Here is a 19936-nt window from a genome sequence, read left to right on the forward strand (position 1 = left end):
AAATGTATTACAGACTTGACACACGTTGATGGAACACACATTAAAAAAAATTAGGGCACTGATCTTATTTTCCTGCTTTTAATAGAGTTTAAAATTGCAATGTGTCTAAAAAGGTTTATTCTTAGTATACATAAAAAGTTTAAAGGTGACAGAGGAAGGTGTCAGCTGCAGATTTCTGGAGGGTCAACTCAGAGTAACTCCTGGCCTGTGGGACAGTGCTGTGGTGATAAACACACCAAAGCCTCTGATGACCCAAGAGATGATCATGATGACTCACTTAAAGTAAAATGAAACCTCTGAAGAAATAAGATGTATACGGTCTTCATGTAGGAGATAAACCAAGTCTGGCCTTCTGATAGAGTATTTATTTATCTATCTATCTACATTCGCTACTTTCCAGCTGGTTTTACTGCAATTCCTCCACAATCTCAGGATCTACATTTTGGTTGCAACAACTTGAGTTGTTGTCAATCATGTAATGACGACTTACTGAGAACAGAAGTCCTCCCACCTGGGACACTGGAGTGACACAAAATGTGCTTTAAAGTGGCAGCTGAGGATTCCCCCAGGTGGATGAATCTTTGAGTGGTGTAAAAATGCTGTACATGTCTCACTCGCTCTGCGGTGTAGATGGCATGATGAGGATGGGTGGTGGGCCAGAGGCCAATGTCCTCTTAGGATCCTGGAACAGTAGAATGGATCATAAAGAAGATGTTTCTATTGGTGTAAATTAGAACAGCCCTTAGGCTGCACTAATTTATCATGGGAGCTGAATCAGGCTTATGATGATCCTGGGATTATGGTGGATAGAGAGGTGTCATTACACCATCTTTGCTTCGTTATACTTCAGGTGTGCCAACCTCCGCTCTAGAAAACCTGAGGATTGAGTGTATATATTGTCCAGACCCCACTGTGACAGTATATAGGCACTTCACAAACACAGAGATAGACATGGCCGTGCCCAAAGAGTTTCCAAAGCCTTCCTCTGTCGTGTTTGATCATGGGCCAGTGGTATAAATCAGAGTAATATGAAGAATTATCTTAAATTTCACTACAAGATACCTGCTTTAAATTGCTCAAAATTGTTTGCGGTACATCTCCAAAACCTAATAAAAGCTCACTGAAAAACAGAGATGTGTCCTGGTCACTAAACACATTTATCTCAAGCAAAGCTTCTTTTGCCTCTCAGTCACACATGCAGACACATACAGATGCTTTCATTAGCATCAGCATCATCTGAGTAGTTTGCTTTTTTCCTTCTAGCTTCTCATACTGAGCCCTAATCTATGTTCTGTGGTGGAGAGAGCATGTTAGTCCAGCAACAGCAGAGCATGTTGTCAGCTGGACAAAGGAGAAAATGGGAGTAAAGAAATGGAGGTGAAATTGGGGAGTGCAAGCAAGGGGAAAAGGGAAAAAATGTAGTAAGACATGCCCCTAACACCACCATTTTCCTTGTATGTTGCTTGTCTATCGGTGGTTGTATGCCTTGCCTATTTAGACTGTAAGCTCTTCCGGATAGGGACTGTGTCATCAGCTGTGTTTGTACAGTGCCTAGCACACTTTAGTCACCAGCATAACAAAATAAAATTATTATTATTATTATTATTATAGTATCAATACTCAGTAATACCTATTGGTAGTAACTTTTTAAAAAGAAACAGGAACTCAATATTATTCAATAGCATTTACCCTGCATTCAAGGACATTTGCAAGAGGGACATGAAAACTTTTAACATTGACACTGCAGCAAGCAACAGGATACACTGGAGGGCTGCATTGCAGAAGACAAAGAGGCTGAAGGGAGGTGGTTGAGAGAGAGGAAATGAAGAGAGCAAAGAGGAAAGTGCAGTAGGCCTCAAGTGCTAGTAGGGTGCTGGCTTCATCCTCTGGCCCTTCACCTTACGCCTGCATTATCTGTGGCAAAGGCTATCACTCAGGAATTTGAGAGAGAACACGGGTGAGGTAATATCTTTTATTGGACCAACTTCTGTTGCTGCAAGAGACAAGCTTTTGAGCCACACAGAAGCTCTTCTTCAGGTCTGCAAGATGAACTGGATTTTTTAGCCACTCATGAATGACACACAGTAACTGAACCGCTTTGGCACTTACACCGTCATCTTTCAAGACGAAAGTCTGCCATTATTATCCTGCAGGACAGGAGATCCCCTGTGGGAAAGGAGGAATTTAAAGGCTCTACTTATAACCAAAGGATGAAACTTCTGCCTCAACTCTGAATTTCCTTGCCTTTCTGAGTTTGTCAGACCACTAAATGTGATTTGAATATTATATGTTTAGTTTCCTATTGATTTAGTCTTGCATAGTTTAAGAGAGACAAGAAAATAAAGAAGGGAAGAAACATTCCTCTGAGAGGTAAGAGAATTAAATGATACCACTTATCATGTGCAGCACACACATGCTTAAGAGGTTATGTTCAATAGGTTATATTTGCTATGTGTTGGTATGCACCCTACATTTTGTTCTTTACTACAATAGATTGGATAGATGAAATAGATTATCTTGGAATGAGCATAAAGGACTGTAGAACAATTTAATTGCTTTTTATAAAATTGGTGAAGCACATTAGCTTTGCATACTGTGTCATGGTTTACTTGTGAATTATGCTGATATTTAATTGAACTGTAATTAAATTACTTTACTACAAACAGTTTTGTTCAAGTTTTGAGACAAACTTTTGTTCAATCAGTTTTGTTTGGCTCAGTCTTCTTGTACAGATTTTTTTTGGGGGGGAGGGGGGAGGGAAGCAGAGGGAGAAGGAGGGTTAAGCAAGAGGGTTTGCAGATGAAACTCAGATATGAAAACCTTCTGATGTGGCAAAAGTTAGATACAAATAAATCAAATGTTTAGTTTTTTTCAAGACACAAGTGCAACATAACCTTTTCCCAGTTTTGTCAGTAGTGACAGGTTTTCCCCCTATACAGCTTTCTCCTTTGGGTCAAATTCTGCTCTCCTTTTCACCTGTGCAACCCCCTTAATGCCAGTAGGGTTGCACAGGGGTAAGGATCTGATCCAAAGCTGACTGAAGTCAGTGGGCATCTTTTGCTATCTTTGAACATCAGATCATACCCTAATTGAGAAGTGAATTTCCACTGTGTCTACTTTTTGGAACACAAAAGATTATATATAAAGTGTGTGTGTATTTCTAAATATACACATCATGCACAGAACTGAGCATGCAAAAATGGAAGTCAAGTTGAAGCCTGGATAAAAATTGGGCCATAAATATTATAACACAGGTTAGTTGATTTCTATTACATATTCAAGGGAAATATCAGACTTCTCCAAGGTGTGCAATAGAATCATCTGATGTGCAGAATATGATCAGAGCTGTGTGATGGTACTTAAAAATGTTTACTTCTTTTGCTGATACTTGTTATGTACATTTAAGGATGTTTTAGAGATATCAACAGAGGAGATGAGAGACATTAATCTTATAACTAACTGTGTGCTTGTGTTTAATTTATATGATTTTATTATTTAGTATCTATGTCAATAACTTAATTTGCCTGCAAATCATTTTCTCATACAATTTTAATGAAAGAGGCTATAGAGAAATTCATCAAATTATTGAAATTAGAGCTGGGAAAGGCCCATTTTATCATCTATTCCATCCTCTAGTAGTTTAAAATAGATTCCACCACTTCCCTAAAGAGATTGTTCCAGCATGAGAGGTAGCATGCTCGTCTAGAGAGAATAGGGCACTACACTGGGAAGCAAGAGACCTATGGACAGATCCTCAGCTGATATAAATTGTCATAGCCGAGGATCTGCCCCTACATTCTATTGCTACCTCTGCCACTAACCTTATGTGTGACCTTAGACTACCTCAGCTCTCTGTGCCCTTGTTTACTCTCCAGTCTCTGGCTGTTTTGTCTATTTAGGCTGAAAACTATTTGAGGCAGGGACCATCTTATTATGTGTCTGTGTAGTACTTTGTATGTTGGAGCTTCTAGGCATGAATCTGATACATATAATACTAAAACTCACTTTCCAGAAACCTCTCCTGATATTTAGTCTACATTTTCTTTTGTAATTTAACTTTATGTACCCTCTCAGTTATCACTTTAGCTTCATTTTGTGTTTAGGATTATTTTACTTCACCTATAATTACTGATGTTTTTGCCAAGAGAAATCTAACTTCCTTATTTCCCGTCTGTATTCCTAATCTTTCATGGTCCTTTTGCAATATTTCGGTGTCCTGCCAACACGTGCCACCACAAATATCGTATACGTAAATTACACAACTAGAGCTGGGTAAAGCCCTTACTTAAGGCATGTGATTTGGGATGCTCATGCTAAAAGAACATACAGGCTACATTCTGTTTTAACCCTACTATGTTCCTAATAAAGGATCATCTTGTTCCCTCTACCTCTGCAGATGTAGTAACAGGAAAAGCAATTTGATCCCGGGCCTAGGGGCACAGACAGGGGAGGCACTTTTATTACAAAAAGACAAAAATCTCAGAACAACCAAAAGGTTAATTGAAAGTGGAAGGAGTAGAAGGGAAAGTTAAAAGAAAAGGCTTTAACAAACTAAGGAAAATCATCACAAAGCAAACGATATGTCCTTACACAGAGGGAGGGGGGAGAGGAGAGGGAGAGAAACTATAACCATTCTTTCTTAAGAGTGTAAGAGGGGTTTTCCCCTTTCACTCATAGTCGTAGCAGGGACTCAGCCACCAAAAGCAGTGAATGCCAAAGTTGTTCATGCAGAGGCCTTCTACCTCTACATTGCCTGCCAGTCACTGCGCTGCCCCCTGCGGCAGTATGACTGCCTCCGGAGCTGTGTAGTCTGGGGTTCACCGTTGCGAACCAGTGCCCATGGAATTTTCTCTGGGGAGGCATTTTACAGTCACTGCTGGGCAGCCAATTCCAATGAGAGTCCTCGTATCCCACTAGGGTTGCCAACTCTGACTAAAGATATTCTGGAAGATTTTTTTTCCCCAACATGACAATGTCAATTTCTTAAAATATCCTATTAAAATCTCCTGGATTGCTTTCAATGCCGATTCTGGGAGACTCCAGGCCAATCCTGGAGGGTTGGCAACCCTATATCCCACTGCTGTGCCTCCAGCCCTACCCTCTTTCTACCCCCAAAGTCCGATCCTCATGGTGGGGCTTCTGCCAAGGCAGGGAAAGGAGCACTTCCATTGCCCTGATTTTCAGTTGGAAGCTACTTTGTGGTTTCTCTCTTTTAAGGCTTCACAGGCACAGCTTATGCCAAGCCTCACACTCCATTCTCTTTGCTGCTGACTGAGAAAACAACTGTAATGGGATACAACCTCATCAGGCATTTGAAAACGATGTCCATTTATCATAGATCTCTTCCTTTTTGTCCATTCTTTTCAGCTCTCCAACCCTCCTTCTGGCCTTTCAGGCAAATTCCTGAATATACTTCAGAAAATGTGTGTTAAAAGAAAACATTCACTTTAGTGAACTTGTCTTGCAGCTACAATTATGTGGCTATAGTTGTGATCTATCTGCATGGGGCTTTCCCATTATTATTAATATACACATGAATCCCTAGGTCCTGAGATCAAGATATACCACACAGGACAAATTTACATTACAAGAAATCAATGGAGTTGTGCCTAATTATGGCACCAGTGAAACTGACCCTATGTCTCATTTCCAAACACTGTCACCAGTCAACTGAAAGGGCTCTGACTGAATAATAAAACAGGACAAAAAGGGACCAGGATTTTTTTTTAAATGAATTCTATGCTAAGGACTTCGTGTGATGGAGAATCCACACATTCCTAGGTAAATTATTCCAATGGTTAATTAATTTTGTTATTAAAAGTTTGCACCTTATTTCTAGTCTGAACATGTGTAATGTCAACTTCTAGTCATTGGACCTTTTTATGCCTTTGTCAACTAGATTAAAAGGCCTTCTATTATTTAGAAGAAAGAAAGAAAAAGAAAGAAAAATCCCTTTATTAACTTGCAGAATAACTGGAAAAATGAAAAAAAAAGTTGTTCACAGTTACCATGCAAGGAAATCGGCTTTTCACTAAAACTCATAATCCACTGAGGATATGTAGCCTGATGACACCATAACCAATTGTGCTCAGTGATATCTGGTGACAGCTTAACAAGGATGCCAATCAGGAAAGCACTCAGAAAACCTCTTTGCTGAAAGAGGTTTTTCCTGTGAAGCTGTATGTTAACACTATAGCTAACATGTATTAAAAGAAAATGGAAGTGAAAAGAATCACTCTAAATACTTATTCTAACATTTTTTTCTTTGAACTGTTTTGTGCTCCTTGGCATTTCAATTAAGAAAGCATAAATCCATAGATTATATAAAACCAGAATGGACCACTGCAATCATTTTGTGTGATGTCCTATACAACACGTCATAGGATGTCCCTGAATTAATTCCTGTTTGAAATAGAGCATATCTTTTAGAAAAGCATCTAATCTTGCTTTACAAATTTCCAGGTATGGAGAATTTACCACAACTTTTGCTAAGTTGTTGCAATGGGTAATTACCCTCACTGTTATATAATTTTACCTTATTTCTACTTTGAATTTGTTTAGCTTTAACCTCAAGCCATTAGATCTTGTTATACCTTTGTCTGCTAATTGAAGAGCCCTTGATTATCAGATTTCTATTCCCCATGTAGGTATTTACAGACTGTGATCAAGTCAGCACTTCACTGTAAGGCATGTTTTCCAATCCTTAATCATTCTTGTGGCTCTTCTCTGTGCCCTCTCCAATTTATCAACATCCTTATTCAATTGTGGACACCAGAACTGACACAGTATTCCAGTGGCCAGATACAGTGTCCTAATATAACCTTTCTATTCCTACTCAATAGTCCCCTGTTTATACATCCAAGGATTGCATTAGCTCTTCTGGCCACGATGTCGCACTGGGAGCTCATGTTCAGCTGATTGTCCACCATGATCCCCAGGTTCTTTTTAGAGGCCTGCATTCTTTGTTCCTAGATGTATAACTTAACATTTGGCCATATTAAAAGGTATATTATTTGTTTGCGCCCAGCTCACCAAATGATTGAGGTTGCTCAGTATCAGTGACCTGTCCTCTTCATTATTAACCACTCCCCCAATCTTTGTGTCCTCTGCAAACTTTATCAGTAATGTTTTCTACCAGGTCATTGATAAACATGTTAAATAGTGTAGGGCCAAGGAGTAATCCCTGTGGGACCACAGTAGAAACACACTAACTCAGTGATAATGCCCTGTTTACATTTACATTTTGAGACCTATCAGAGTTAGCTAGTTTTTAATCCATTAAATGTGAACCATGTTGATTTTGATTAAAAACTGGAATGATACAAAATATCATGTGGCACCAAATCAAATGTTTTACAAAAATCTAAGTATATTCCATCAACTCTATAAACTTTGCCAACCAAACTTGCAATCTCATTAAAAAAAGATATCAAATTAGTATGACAGGATCTATTTAAAAAAAATATTGAGTGGTGTCATTTATATTATTCTTCTTTAATTCTTTATTAATTAAGTCCCTAATCAGTTATTCCATTATTTTGGCTGGGATCAATGTCAAGCTGACAGGCCTATAATTATCCAGGTTTACCCTTTTTAAATATTAACACAACATTAGCTTTCTTCCTGTCCTCTGGAATTTCCACAGTGTTCCATGACTTATAGAAAATCATCATTAATGATTGAGCGAGCTCCTCAACCAGTTCTTTTAAAACTCTTGGATGCAAGTTATCTGGACCTGCTGATTTTAAAATGTTTATCTACAGTAGTTGTTGTTTATCATCATCCTTAGATACCATTAGCATGGAAAGTATTCCATCATCATAATATAACTATATCTGGCTTTTTCCTAACAAAACAGAAATTTGTATTGAACTCTTCTGCTTTTTCTGCATTATTATTGACAGTTTTACCATATCCATCTAGTAATATGCCAATACCATTGTTAGTGTTACTTTTGTTCCTAATATACTTGAAAAAAATCCTTCTTATTTCCCATAACTCTGCGGCCACTGATTTCTTCTTGTGTCCTTTTGTTTCCCTTATCAATTTTCTACAATTCTTAGTCTCTGCTTTATATTCATCGCTATCAACTTCCCCTTTTGTTTCCATTTGTTACAAATGGTCAAACTTTGAGATGCTTTTCTAATATACAAGTCTTGAAAACGTGGCTGACTGCAAGGTAGAAGATTTTAGGTGTTCTTTTGGAAATGTTAAGAAAACTCTTTTTAACAAACCATATTGTTAAATGCCAGAAAGAGAAACTCACCAGCGTGCCAGAGAAATGTGCAAATAACATTTAAGCTTAATGCAGTGAACTCCACTGAAGATGAAAAAATGTTGGGACCTACATTATTTCTTCAAATGTCAATAAACTTCCATTCCTACGGAGATATGGCTTTCCGATAGTATAATGGAACTTTGGTTTTACTGTTATCTGCCTGAAGTGATCTTTCAGCTATGTGGAGCAAATATTGCTTTTCAAAAGTCAATTTTCATGTGTGGGGATGCTTTGCTTATATTGATCGGTAGGGATTTTGCTTCTCAGATTGGAAATTTATATTTTCATTGTTTTCCAAGATAAGAAAGAATATCACATCACATTTTTAATAAATTAAATAAATAAATTAATGGAGATATCCCATCTCCTAGAACTGGAAGGGACCTTGAAAAGTCATCAAGTCCAGCCCCCTGCCTTCACTAAAACAACAAGGAGTCTGGTGGCACCTTAAAGACTAACAGATTTATTAGGGCATAAGCTTTCGTGAGTAAAAACCTCACTTCTTCGGATGCATATGCATCCTTGTTGTTTATGTAGATACAGACTAACACGGCTACCCCCTGATACTTGCCTTCACTAGTAGCACCAAGTACTGATTTTGCCCCAGTTCCCTAAGTGGCCCCCTCAAGGATTGAGCTCACAACGCTGGGTTTAGGAGGCCAATGCTCAAATCACTGAGCTATCTCCCCCACAATGCTTTTTGATTGCAGGTTAAGAATGTTACCAATGTATGAAGGTTTATTAGAGAGACAGATAATCTGATAATCCTGCCTTTGAAATTAAATACCTGAATGCTCAAGATGCTCATTCTCTTATTAATCTGTTACATCTGATGAAATTCACCACTAATCAGAGGGCCAGCATAATACACCACTTAACATCCTGTTTAAGCCACCAGAGTAAGATTTAATTGGAAATTAATTACTGCATAGGCCTTGTGCAGGCCCTTCGCATCACAGGTTGAATGAAGCCTGGCTCCACTGAAATGACCTGGAGTTTTGTCACTAAATTCAATGGGGCCAGTATTACACTCATTACTATGATTCTCTGACCACAACCTTCCGTCTCTTTATTATGGCCCACATTCCAATTCGAACTTCACTTGTGGTAACCACAGAATCTTCAGCCTTTAGATCTTGGTATAAGAACTGACCTGAAGATACAATTAAATTGTTCTTTAGTGACTTTATGGAATAAACCCCTTCCTCATTACTTAAAAGGACATTATTAATCAATTAGAATCAAAACATTCTCCCCTCCCCCCCCCACATATCATAGCTATTAGCCTTGATCCTTGAGAAAGAAAACGTCAAAGAAAAGAAAAGCATCCATTATACATCCTTACAGGGAAAGTCCTACCGCTACCTTTCATGCTGTCTGCCTCTCATTTCCACTCAGCCCATGGTTAGACATAGAGATGTGAAGAGAACTATAGCAGTACTCTCACTTGTATTCTAACAAAATGATCCTGTGAGGCACAGCTTGGCATCTCCTCTAATACACTAAGTTTCCTCAACTTCCATTGAAGTCAATGGGAGTTAAAAGCACTCAATAACTGGCAGGAGATGCTCAGCACCTTTCAGCATTGATTCCTACATGCCTTCTCCTGAATCAGGAATATGTGTTTAGCATGAATAATGTCACTGAATCCATGTTTCTTTCTTACTACAGAATATATCGACTAGCCCCATTGCCCCATCCCTCAGGATGATCTGATGAGTTTGGCCCAAGTCAAGATTATTTTGAGGATAAAACACAAAACTGGGATCCAAATTTTTGTTTCAAATGGTCTCAAAGAGTTGTTGAAGCATCAGTATATTACTGGGCTATCTTGATTATCACTTCAAAAGTTTTTTTTCTCTTAATTAATTGGCCTCTCAGAGTTGGTAAGACAACTCCCACCTGTTTATGCTCTCTGTATGTGTGTATATATATCTCCTCAATATATGTTCCATTCTATATGCATCCGAAGAAGTGGGCTGTAGTCCACGAAAGCTTATGCTCTAATAAATTTGTTAGTCTCTAAGGTGCCACAAGTACTCCTGTTCTTCTTTTTGCGGATACAGACTAACACGGCTGCTACTCTGAAACCTGTCAGTATATTATACTATTTCATTAGACACCAGGGTGGAAGGTTATAGATATTTCACCTTTTGCAATGTAGGTGTGAATAGTTCAGAGTGTGTAAGCACGTGGGTCAGTCACATCCTACTTGCTTTACTCATGCAAGTAAACTCCTTGACTTAGGTGAATAAAATGAGGAGTATTTAGAGCTTATACTATATATATATATATATATATATATATATATATATATATATATATATATATATAGTAGCTTTTTGTTTAAGGTTATCTTGGTGCCCAGTGCTAAGGAAAACAAATGGTATGCACAGTCTAAGAAAATGCACGGTCTAAAGAAAGAAGACATCACTAGAATTCTATGGAAGCCTATCTGACTATCCCAATGAAAAGTAGGAGAATAACTCTTCTCAACCCCATTTCTGCTTCCTTTATGAACTAAATCTGTTGCAAGGCTGTAAGAGACCAGCAGTCAGGAGGGAGAAAAACAATCTAGTTACTGACCCAGAGTGCCCCTGTGCACATCTTGTTGTGTTATACTTTAAGATGTAATTAGAATTCTTTCAATTCCTGATTTCACAGCCCCAGGAGAAGCATTTCCCTTCTTGACACTGTCAGCATTTTGAGAGGACAGACACGTATACAGCAAATCCAGTCTTCTCAGTCCAGGTCTGTGTCACGTCTACCTTGTTGCCTTGACTAACCACCTGCTGCTACATTTTTCTCATTTTCAAATAAACATGTTTCTTCTGATACTCCACAAAATCTAGCACCAAAGCTGGAGATAGCAAAGCAACCAAGTGAAGTGTGAAAATCTTAATATACTTTACAAATACGTGTTGAAAGGCAATGTAACAAGTGTTATAAAAGAACACAAAAAAGAATGTGAAAAGAGGGTCAGATTATATAATCTCTGCTCCATAACTCACTAGAGCTATATAACTAGGAAGGGGTGAAGTGGGTTGGAGGAATACAATAAAGTCTAATTCCAGTTTTCCACTATCCCTATAGACTGAACTGTTCCAAAACATTTTTCCTTTGGATACATCCCTTTGACTTACTCATCCAACTCTGAAAGTGAACATATGAACATATGAACTATGAAAGTGAACATAGTCCCTTTTTCTAAACAACTATCCAAACTGGTCCCTGTTTTCCCTTACTATCCTGAGATTATACATGTCTGTAAAAGCAGATACTGAATGATTTATCAGAGATGTTAGAAAGAGGAGCTGATTAATTAAGGTCTGTATTAGTTCATCAGTATCAATGGATAAAATCCATGTCTGTGACCCATTTAAAATCAACAGTATAGATGCTTCACAGAAAGGTGGAAGAAACCCACCTGAGGCAGCTAGGATATAATTCCCAGCAAGGTCTCATCCTTAATCCTCAATTCCTAATAGTTATAGACTGGTTTAAATCCTGAAGTATAAGGTTTATCTTATCCCTTCCATATTCTTTGTTTGCCTTAACTGTTACAACTCTGGATATTCTTATTATTTATATAAATGTCCAATTCTTTTGTGAATCTCACTAAATTCTTGGCCTTGGTGACATCATATAGGTTATAAAACCAGAAGGGACTATTACGATCATCTAGAACACAGGCCATAGGATTTCCCTGAATTAATTCCTATTTGAACTAGAACAAATGTTAGAAAAACATTGAATCTTATCTTTAAAATTGCCAGTGAGGGTAAATCCACCACAGCCCTTGGTAAATTGTGCCAATGGTTAATTACCCTCGCTGTTAATAATTTGTGTCTTTTTTCTAATCTGAATTTGTTAACTTCAACTTCCAATAATTGGACCTTATTATACCTTTGTCTGCTAACTTGAAGAGCCCTCTATTATCAAATTTCTGTTTCCCATCCCGGTGTAAATACTTACAGACTGTGTCAATTCAAAACAGATTGAGCTCCTTGAGTTCATCACTATAAGACATGTTTTCTAATTCTTTAATCATTCTTGTGGCTCTTCTCTGAACCTTCTGCAATTAAGCAACATCCTTCTTGAATTCTGGAACTAGAATCGGGCAAACTATTCCAGCAGCGATCTGTGGAAATGTGGCAAAGAGTAACCCAGTCTAATTATGCATTGAGTTAAAAAATATTCCTTTTATCAGTTTTGAATTTGCTACCTTTCAATTTCTTGTTATGTTGTGAAATGGAGAACAGAAGCTTCTGATCTTCCTTCTCAATAGCATTCATTATTTTATATATTACCATGCCCAGTCTTATCCATTTCCTTTCTAAACTGTCATAGCACCATAACTTTTACAGTAATGTCACTGCAACTTTAAAAGTCCGAATTTTTGGCTTCCAAGAATAGCACTTTTATTCCGAAGGATCACAAAAATGCTTTACAAATAATATCCGATGGACAAATAAATAGATATTAATCACATCATCAATTATAATGCAGCCCCCTCTAGGGCAAAATATGGCAGGGCCGCCCAGAGGATTCAGGGGGCCTGGGGCAAAGCAATTTCGGGGGCCCCTTCCATAAAAAAAATTGCAATACTATATTCTCGTGGGGGCCCCTGTAGGGACCGGGGCAAATTGTCCCACTTGCTTCCCCCCCCCACGGGTGGCCCTGGGAAAAATAAACCTTCCGCATCTCGGCACAAACCCAGTTTTGAGAAAACTTCTTTACAAGGTATCACTGGTTCTCAGCATCAGCTAGTGCTAAAAGGCACTAAAGCTCATTGAAAGGGTTGGACAAATATTTTCCGTCAAAACTTTTTTTAGATCGAAAACTAGGGGTTTTTAAAAAGCAGAAAAAAAATCACAGACAATGTCTGCTTTCCTTCAAAATCTGTTGTGTTTTTTTTTAATTGAAAAGCTGAAATTAGTCTGCCAAAACCTGAATATGGTTTGGGGTTTCGGAAGTGTGTGGCCAAATATTTGCTGCTTGCTGTGTTCGATTGTTTAAACAAACAATAAAAAAATTCTGGTAAAAAAAATCCAAAACTTTTGAACCACCTCAGCTTGTGACCAAACGCCTGAGACCATCAAGTCAGAGATTTTTCCAGGTTTCTGATACTCTGCTGGCTTCCTTGACTCATATCTGTCTCCATAACTTCGGGTTCATTTAGGTTAGAACATAACAACAGCCATACTGGGTCAAACCAAAGGTCCATCCAGCCCAGTATCCTGTCTACCGACAATGGCCAATGCCAGGTGTCCCAGAGGGAGTGAACAGGTAATGATCAAGTGATCTCTCTCCTGCCATCCATTTCCACCCTCTGACAAACAGAGGCTAGGGACACCATTCGTTACCCATCCTGGCTAATACCCATTAATGGACTTAACCTCCATGCATTTATCTGTTTCCTAGAGGCTGGCTCCATGGGGTCCCTCACAAACTGGAGACGGTTACTGTGGGTTTGTCTTTAGTATAGCTTATGTACATACTCCACGAACTGAGCATTTAAGCTTGTTCCAGAATCTGGGATGAGCCTATGTTGTGAAAACTGAAATGCTCAAAATAGCACATGCATGTGAATGGACACAGGGTACTAAAATTAAATTAACCCAGGGGTTCTCAAACTGGGGGTCGGGACCCCTCAGGGGGTCACGAGGTTATTACTGGGGGTCACGAGCTGTCAGCCTCCACCTCAAATCCCGCTCTGCCTCCAGCATTTATAATAGTGTTAAATATATAAAAAAGTGTTTTCAATTCATAAGGGGGGAGCGGGGTCGCACTCAGAGGTTTGCTATGTGAAAGGGGTCACCAGTACAAAAGTTTGAGAACCACTGAATTAACCCCTCTGAAGCCTCAGGGAATGCAGGGGAGGGGGGGGGTCTCCCTTGGTAAGGTTGGGAAGGAGGTAGATGGTGTATGATAGTACTCTTCTCATGTGATCCCTCCCCCAGTGGCTATTTTTAAATGAAGCTACTCTCCCCTGACATGAATCTCCCTATGGCACTGAAATTAAATATAGACTATAATTTGGCATTTGAGAAGTGAAAGGGATGGTAGCCCTAATGGAAAAGCTATCAGCTCGGCTCTTCTGCAAGCCTCAAACTGCTGAATGAGCTTTAGGGTAGGGAAGGCTGTGCCTCCCAAACAGCCTGACCCTACCTCCTATATGACCCCTACCCTGTCCCCCAACTGTCCGCCCCCCTCAGAATCCCCAACCCATCCTGCTCCTTGCCCCCTTACTGTCCCTCAGAGACCCACCACCACCCCAGGACCCCACCCCTACTCTCTGTCCCCTGACTGCTGACCCCATCCACCCCCCGCTGAGTCCTGAGAGACCCCCAGAATGCCCACGATCCAACCCCACCATTCCCTGTCCCCTGACTGCCCCCCCCAACCTCTGCCCCCTCCCTGTCCCCTGACTGTCCCCAGGACTCTTTGCTCCTTATCCAACCCCCCTGGCCCCGGCCTCTTCCCCCCGGCTCCCACCTCACAGGGAGCCTCATCGCGTCGCATCCAGGAGCGTCCCTGAATAGCGGGGCAGCGTGGCTCTGGCGGGGCCTGAGCTCCTCCCCGCTCAGAGCCGCGTGGTAAGGGGGCGGGGATGCGAGCTCCAGTGGGGCCTGAGCTCCCTCTACTCGGCCTGAAGCTCGCAGTCCTGCCCCCTTATCACACAGCTCTGAGCGGGGAGGAGCTCAGGCCCCGCCGAGCCACGTTGCAGCTGTTCAGGGACGCTCCTGGATGCGCTGAGGCTCCTGGAGAGGGGCGGAGGCAGGGTCGGGCCGGGGCGGAGGCAGGGCAGGAGCCTCAGCTGTTCTCTTGGGGGCCCCTGTGGAGCCTGGGGCCTGGGGCAAATTGCCCCACTTGCCCCCCCTCTGGGCAGCCCTGAAATATGGCAGCTATTTAACAGCACCTAGGAGCACTACAAAACAATTTAGGACTGGAAATGATAAAACCACATTCCACTAAAACTACTTGAGAATTTAGCAAGGTAGAATGAAGTTAATAACTCTCTTTTCTTAGTTTAATCTCTGTGTTATTTAGGGATAGTGGAGCTTGTGCAATGCTTCAAACTAGGACACATAAAATGTCTGCCTATATGTTACAGATGTTCTTTAATGACCATCTTTACATTACATTAAATCTTTTTGTACCAATATGTATAGCACAATCAGCTACTGGAAATGAAGCTGTCATGTTGTTTTAATATTCACCAGAGCTGAGTTATACCAGTACCAGCAAAAATAACAGTTTACATTCTAATAGTGTCATACTTCACTTTTCTGTGTATGAAAGTAAAAATAAATGAGGAAACGGGTGGAAAATTGCACTTACCAAATACATTTAACATACTACATTATTTTTTATAATACACTGTTGCAGAATAATTTCCTCTCAAATGTGACACCAAATAAAATATCACTGTGTGGCATTCTATAAGGAAAAGTAGGAGTTCATTTTATCGGCTTCATATTTCCTTAGGGTATTTCCACTGTGAAAAGCCTACTTTGAAATGGGATCTTTCTCTTCCTCACAAGTTCTGATGGAAACAGTAAATCAGTTTTACAGAAGTGTAAGTTGAATTCCCAAACGCCTTGGAGTCAGCTTAGGATATGCTCCAGGGCACAATAGCATATTTTTAAAAAGTTCTTAAAATGCTGATTGTGGCAGGCATCCAACGGTAAATACCACACACACTCTCTCCAAAAATGCCAACACAATCTGAGCTCATTAAATAATAGGAAGGAAATAACAAAATGCAAAGGTAGAATGAGCATTGACAACAAAGCAAAGATTTAGACATTTTATATTTCACATAACTGTGGAGACATTTTATATTTCACATAACTGTGGAACTATTATTTCAAAATATTTACGCTTAAACCAGTCAGGGCCAGATTCTGATTGCTTACTTATTGTGATGGCACCGTTAGCCCATTGATGTCAGTTTTGATACCTTTATTCTTTCTTGACTACTTTTGGACTAGGGTACTACTTGACATGAATAATGCTATCCAAATTTGACCATCAATTAATTTGAAGGAATAAGGTTTCTTCTCAGTGGTTTGTGGGTTTTATTTGATAGGCTGGTTTTCCTAACTGTATTTTCATCACAACTATGGAAAATTATTAATAAACAAGGTCATTTGGACCACATTTGTTAAGTACCGTTAGTCTGTGGGCTAAGTATATGTCTTCTGCCAGGATCTGTACTGATGATTTTAAATGACCTGTCTTTGGTTTCTTACTATGGAAACATAGGCATACTTTGACTTCTAATTTCAGGGGGCAGCTCCAGTCAGGCCAAAGGGGCTGCGTGTGTGTTTGGGGGAAACAAATTCCATGCCTGCCCCCCACAGGGGCATCATTTCAGATTGGGGAGTGGCACAATTTTACCGTGATTCCAGGGGCTACTTAGGCAACTGAAAATTCTAGTGTTTTTGCAGATAATAACTTAGAAATATCTGACAGGAGCATTGTATCTAATTCCTATATCAAGAAAGAAAATTAAATAAATATTAGACCCACTCAGCTCTAATACTAACATGTTCTGACATCTTGTTGCAATAGGGTAACCAGACAGCAAGTGTGAAAAATCAGAACAAGGGAAGGGGGATAATAGGCACCTATATAAGAAAAAGCCCCAAATATTGGGACTGTCCCTATAACATCAGTACATCTGATCACCGTATGTGGCAAGTCACTTATGGGACACTGGTTCGGTTTAAAATTGTAATGTATATTCTTACTTAGATACTCTTACTGAAGTCAGAAGGGACCATCGTGATCATCTAGTCTGATGTCCTGCACATTGCAGGCCACTGAACTTCACCCATCCACTCCTGTAATGGACTGCTAACTGCTGGCTGTGTTACTGAAGTCCTCAAATCATGGTTTGAAGACTTCAAGTTTCAGAGAATTCACTATTTACACTAGTTTCAACCTGCAAGTGAACCTATGCCCCATGCTTCAGAAGAAGGTGAAAAATTCCCACAGCCTCTGCCAATCTAACACATGGGAAAATTCCTTCCTGACCCCAAATATGATCAGTTAGACCCTGAAACGTGGGCAAGACCCACCAGGCAGACACCTGGGAAAGAATTATCTTTAGTAACTTAGAGCCCTTCCCATCTAATGTCCCGTCTCCAGTCATTGGGGACTTTTGCTACAGGCAGTCATCAATAGGCCACACACCATTGTAGGCAGTCCTGTCATACGATGTCCTCCATAAACTTATCAAGCTCGGTCTTGAAGCCAGTTAGGTTTTTTGCCCCAACTGCTCCCATAGGGAAGCTGCTGCAGAACTTCACTCCTCTGATGGTTAGAAACCTTTGCCTAATTTCAAGCCTAAACTTGTTGATGGCCAGTTTATATGTATTTGTTCTGGGGTCCACATTGATGCTTAACTTAAATAACTCTTCTCCCTCCTGGTATCTATCCCTCTGATGTATTTATACAGAGCAATCATATCTCCTCTCAGTCTTCTATTGGTTAGACTAAACAAGCCAAGCTCTTTGAGTCTATTTTCAGAAGATAGGTTTTCCATTCCTCACATCATCCTAGTAGCCCTTCTCTGCACCTGTTCCAATATGAATTCATCTTCCTTAAACATGGGATACCAGAACTGCACACAGTATTCCAGATGAGGTCTCACCAGTGCCTTCTATAATTTTACTAACACTTCCGTGTTTTTACTGGAAATACCATGCCTGATGCACCCCAGGACCGCATTAGCCTTTTCACGGCTGCATCACATTGATGGCTCATAGTCATCCTGTGATCAAACAATACCCCCAGCTCTTTCTCCTCCACTGTTACTTCCAACTGATAAATCCCAGGCTTATAGTAAAAATTCTTGTTGTTAATCCCTAAATGCATGATCTTGCACTTTGCACTATTAAATATCATACCATTTCTATTACTCCAGTTTACAAGGTCATGCAGATCTTCTTGTATGATATTCCGGTTCTCCTACATATTGGCAATTCCTCCCAACTTTGTGTCATGTGCACACTCCCCCCGAAAGACAAAAGTTTTGTCGTGACAAGTGCCAGTGTGAACTGCGCATTGTCAGCAGGAGCACTCTCCTGCTGATAACACAAATGCCTCGCATTGGGGGTAGAAGTTTTTTGTTGTCAGGAGAGCCAACAAACAGTGGCTACACTGCACAACTTTTAGCGGCAGGGCTGTGGCGACACAGCCACGTCGCTAAAAGCTGTGTAGTGTAGACATAGCCTAACTAATAATTTCTCATGTGGAACTGTATCAAATGCCGTACTGACATCCAGGTAGATTAGATCTACTTAATTTCCTTTGTCTAAAAAATCAGTTATCTTCTCAAAGAAAGATATTAGTAACTTTGTTACCACCTCTTGAATACAACAACAGAAACAATTGTAGAAAAATCTACAATAACTTTCTATCATTTAGGCTACTTACTTTTTGCAGTTCACCAAGCTTGGAACAGATCATTTAACTTTAGACAACATTCTAATAGCCCTTTCTCATCCTAATCACCTGTTAATCACTCTGTTGATAAACAAAATGCTGAATACCCTGCCTCAGGTGAGCAAACTCCTGTTTCCTCTGCAGAACGCATTGCGCTCACATTCAGGCTGCCTTCCCCTGAGGCTTGCAGTTTGGGGTGCAATGCCCTCCCTTGCCCCCCTCAAACTCTGCCTATGTATGGAAACTAGGATACTGGGTATGTGTTATATCCTCCTTACTGTTTAATAAAATGTTACCTTCTCTATGGTCCACTCAGGACATTTTGGAAATGGATTTCACTGGACAGTAAAGATGCATTCATATCAGTGGTTAGCAGACTTCCTAAATACCAGGCTTTTCTTTCACAATTCACGAGGTAAAACATGGGAGGCCAGATTGTTAGGTTTCAGATTATTCAGAGTGTGTAAGTGAACCACACCATTAGCTGCATTATCTCAACTTCAACCAACTTGAAAATTACACTTTCCTACTTTAGTTGACAAAATAATTGGCCTTGAGAGATAGCATTTATACTATGGGTTCAGAAAAGATAAATATAATTATATATTTGCCTTTCACATAAAACAGAATGCATGTGTGTGTGTTCTGAAGAACTGGTAGGTTGTACTAGACTTCTAGCCTCTTTGTCACCAGGGTATATTTCTTTTGCTCACTATTGGCATCTTACTTAAAGGTCATAGACCCCAAATCAAATTTCCACTTGATAACAATGATAAGCATTCACTTTATGTGCCTTTGTGTAAAGAGTTCATGATTTAAAATGGAAGGACTCTAAGAAATTCATGCCCTTAATGTTACCCCTCTTTTTCTCTTATAATAGTATGGCAAGGTTTTCCTGATGGCCCACCCTATTAGCAGGTGGTTGGAACCTTGCATTAAGCTACAGAAGTTCTGCAGACTCATTGTGGCAGAACTCCACCCTTGACATAAGAAAGATAGCATGTGTGGTGCGTATAATAGGCCAGGGGACGCTCTGCCTCCCCTGGTGCTCCTGTGGCTGTAAGATCCCTGGTTGTGGGGTTTTGGGGGGAAGTTTTTGATTTATTATGATGCATGCAGATTCCGGGGTGGCTGAGGAGGTGGTATGTGCTATTCAGCTTCCTGGACTCCAGCAAAGTAGCAAATACTGAGTAGCAAATA

The 19936-nt window shown here is 40.0% G+C and overlaps 1 protein-coding gene across 2 annotated transcripts in view; it reads right to left on the reverse strand.

Annotated features, from left to right (window-relative positions):
* The window catches only part of SLC35F1 (solute carrier family 35 member F1), a 380070-nt gene that overhangs the window by 165567 nt on the left and 194567 nt on the right, over positions 1-19936 (reverse strand). The gene's annotated exons all lie outside the window — the stretch shown is intronic.

Source organism: Malaclemys terrapin, chromosome 3 (genome assembly GCF_027887155.1).
Source record: "Malaclemys terrapin pileata isolate rMalTer1 chromosome 3, rMalTer1.hap1, whole genome shotgun sequence".
NCBI classification, from domain to species: Eukaryota; Metazoa; Chordata; order Testudines; family Emydidae; genus Malaclemys; species Malaclemys terrapin.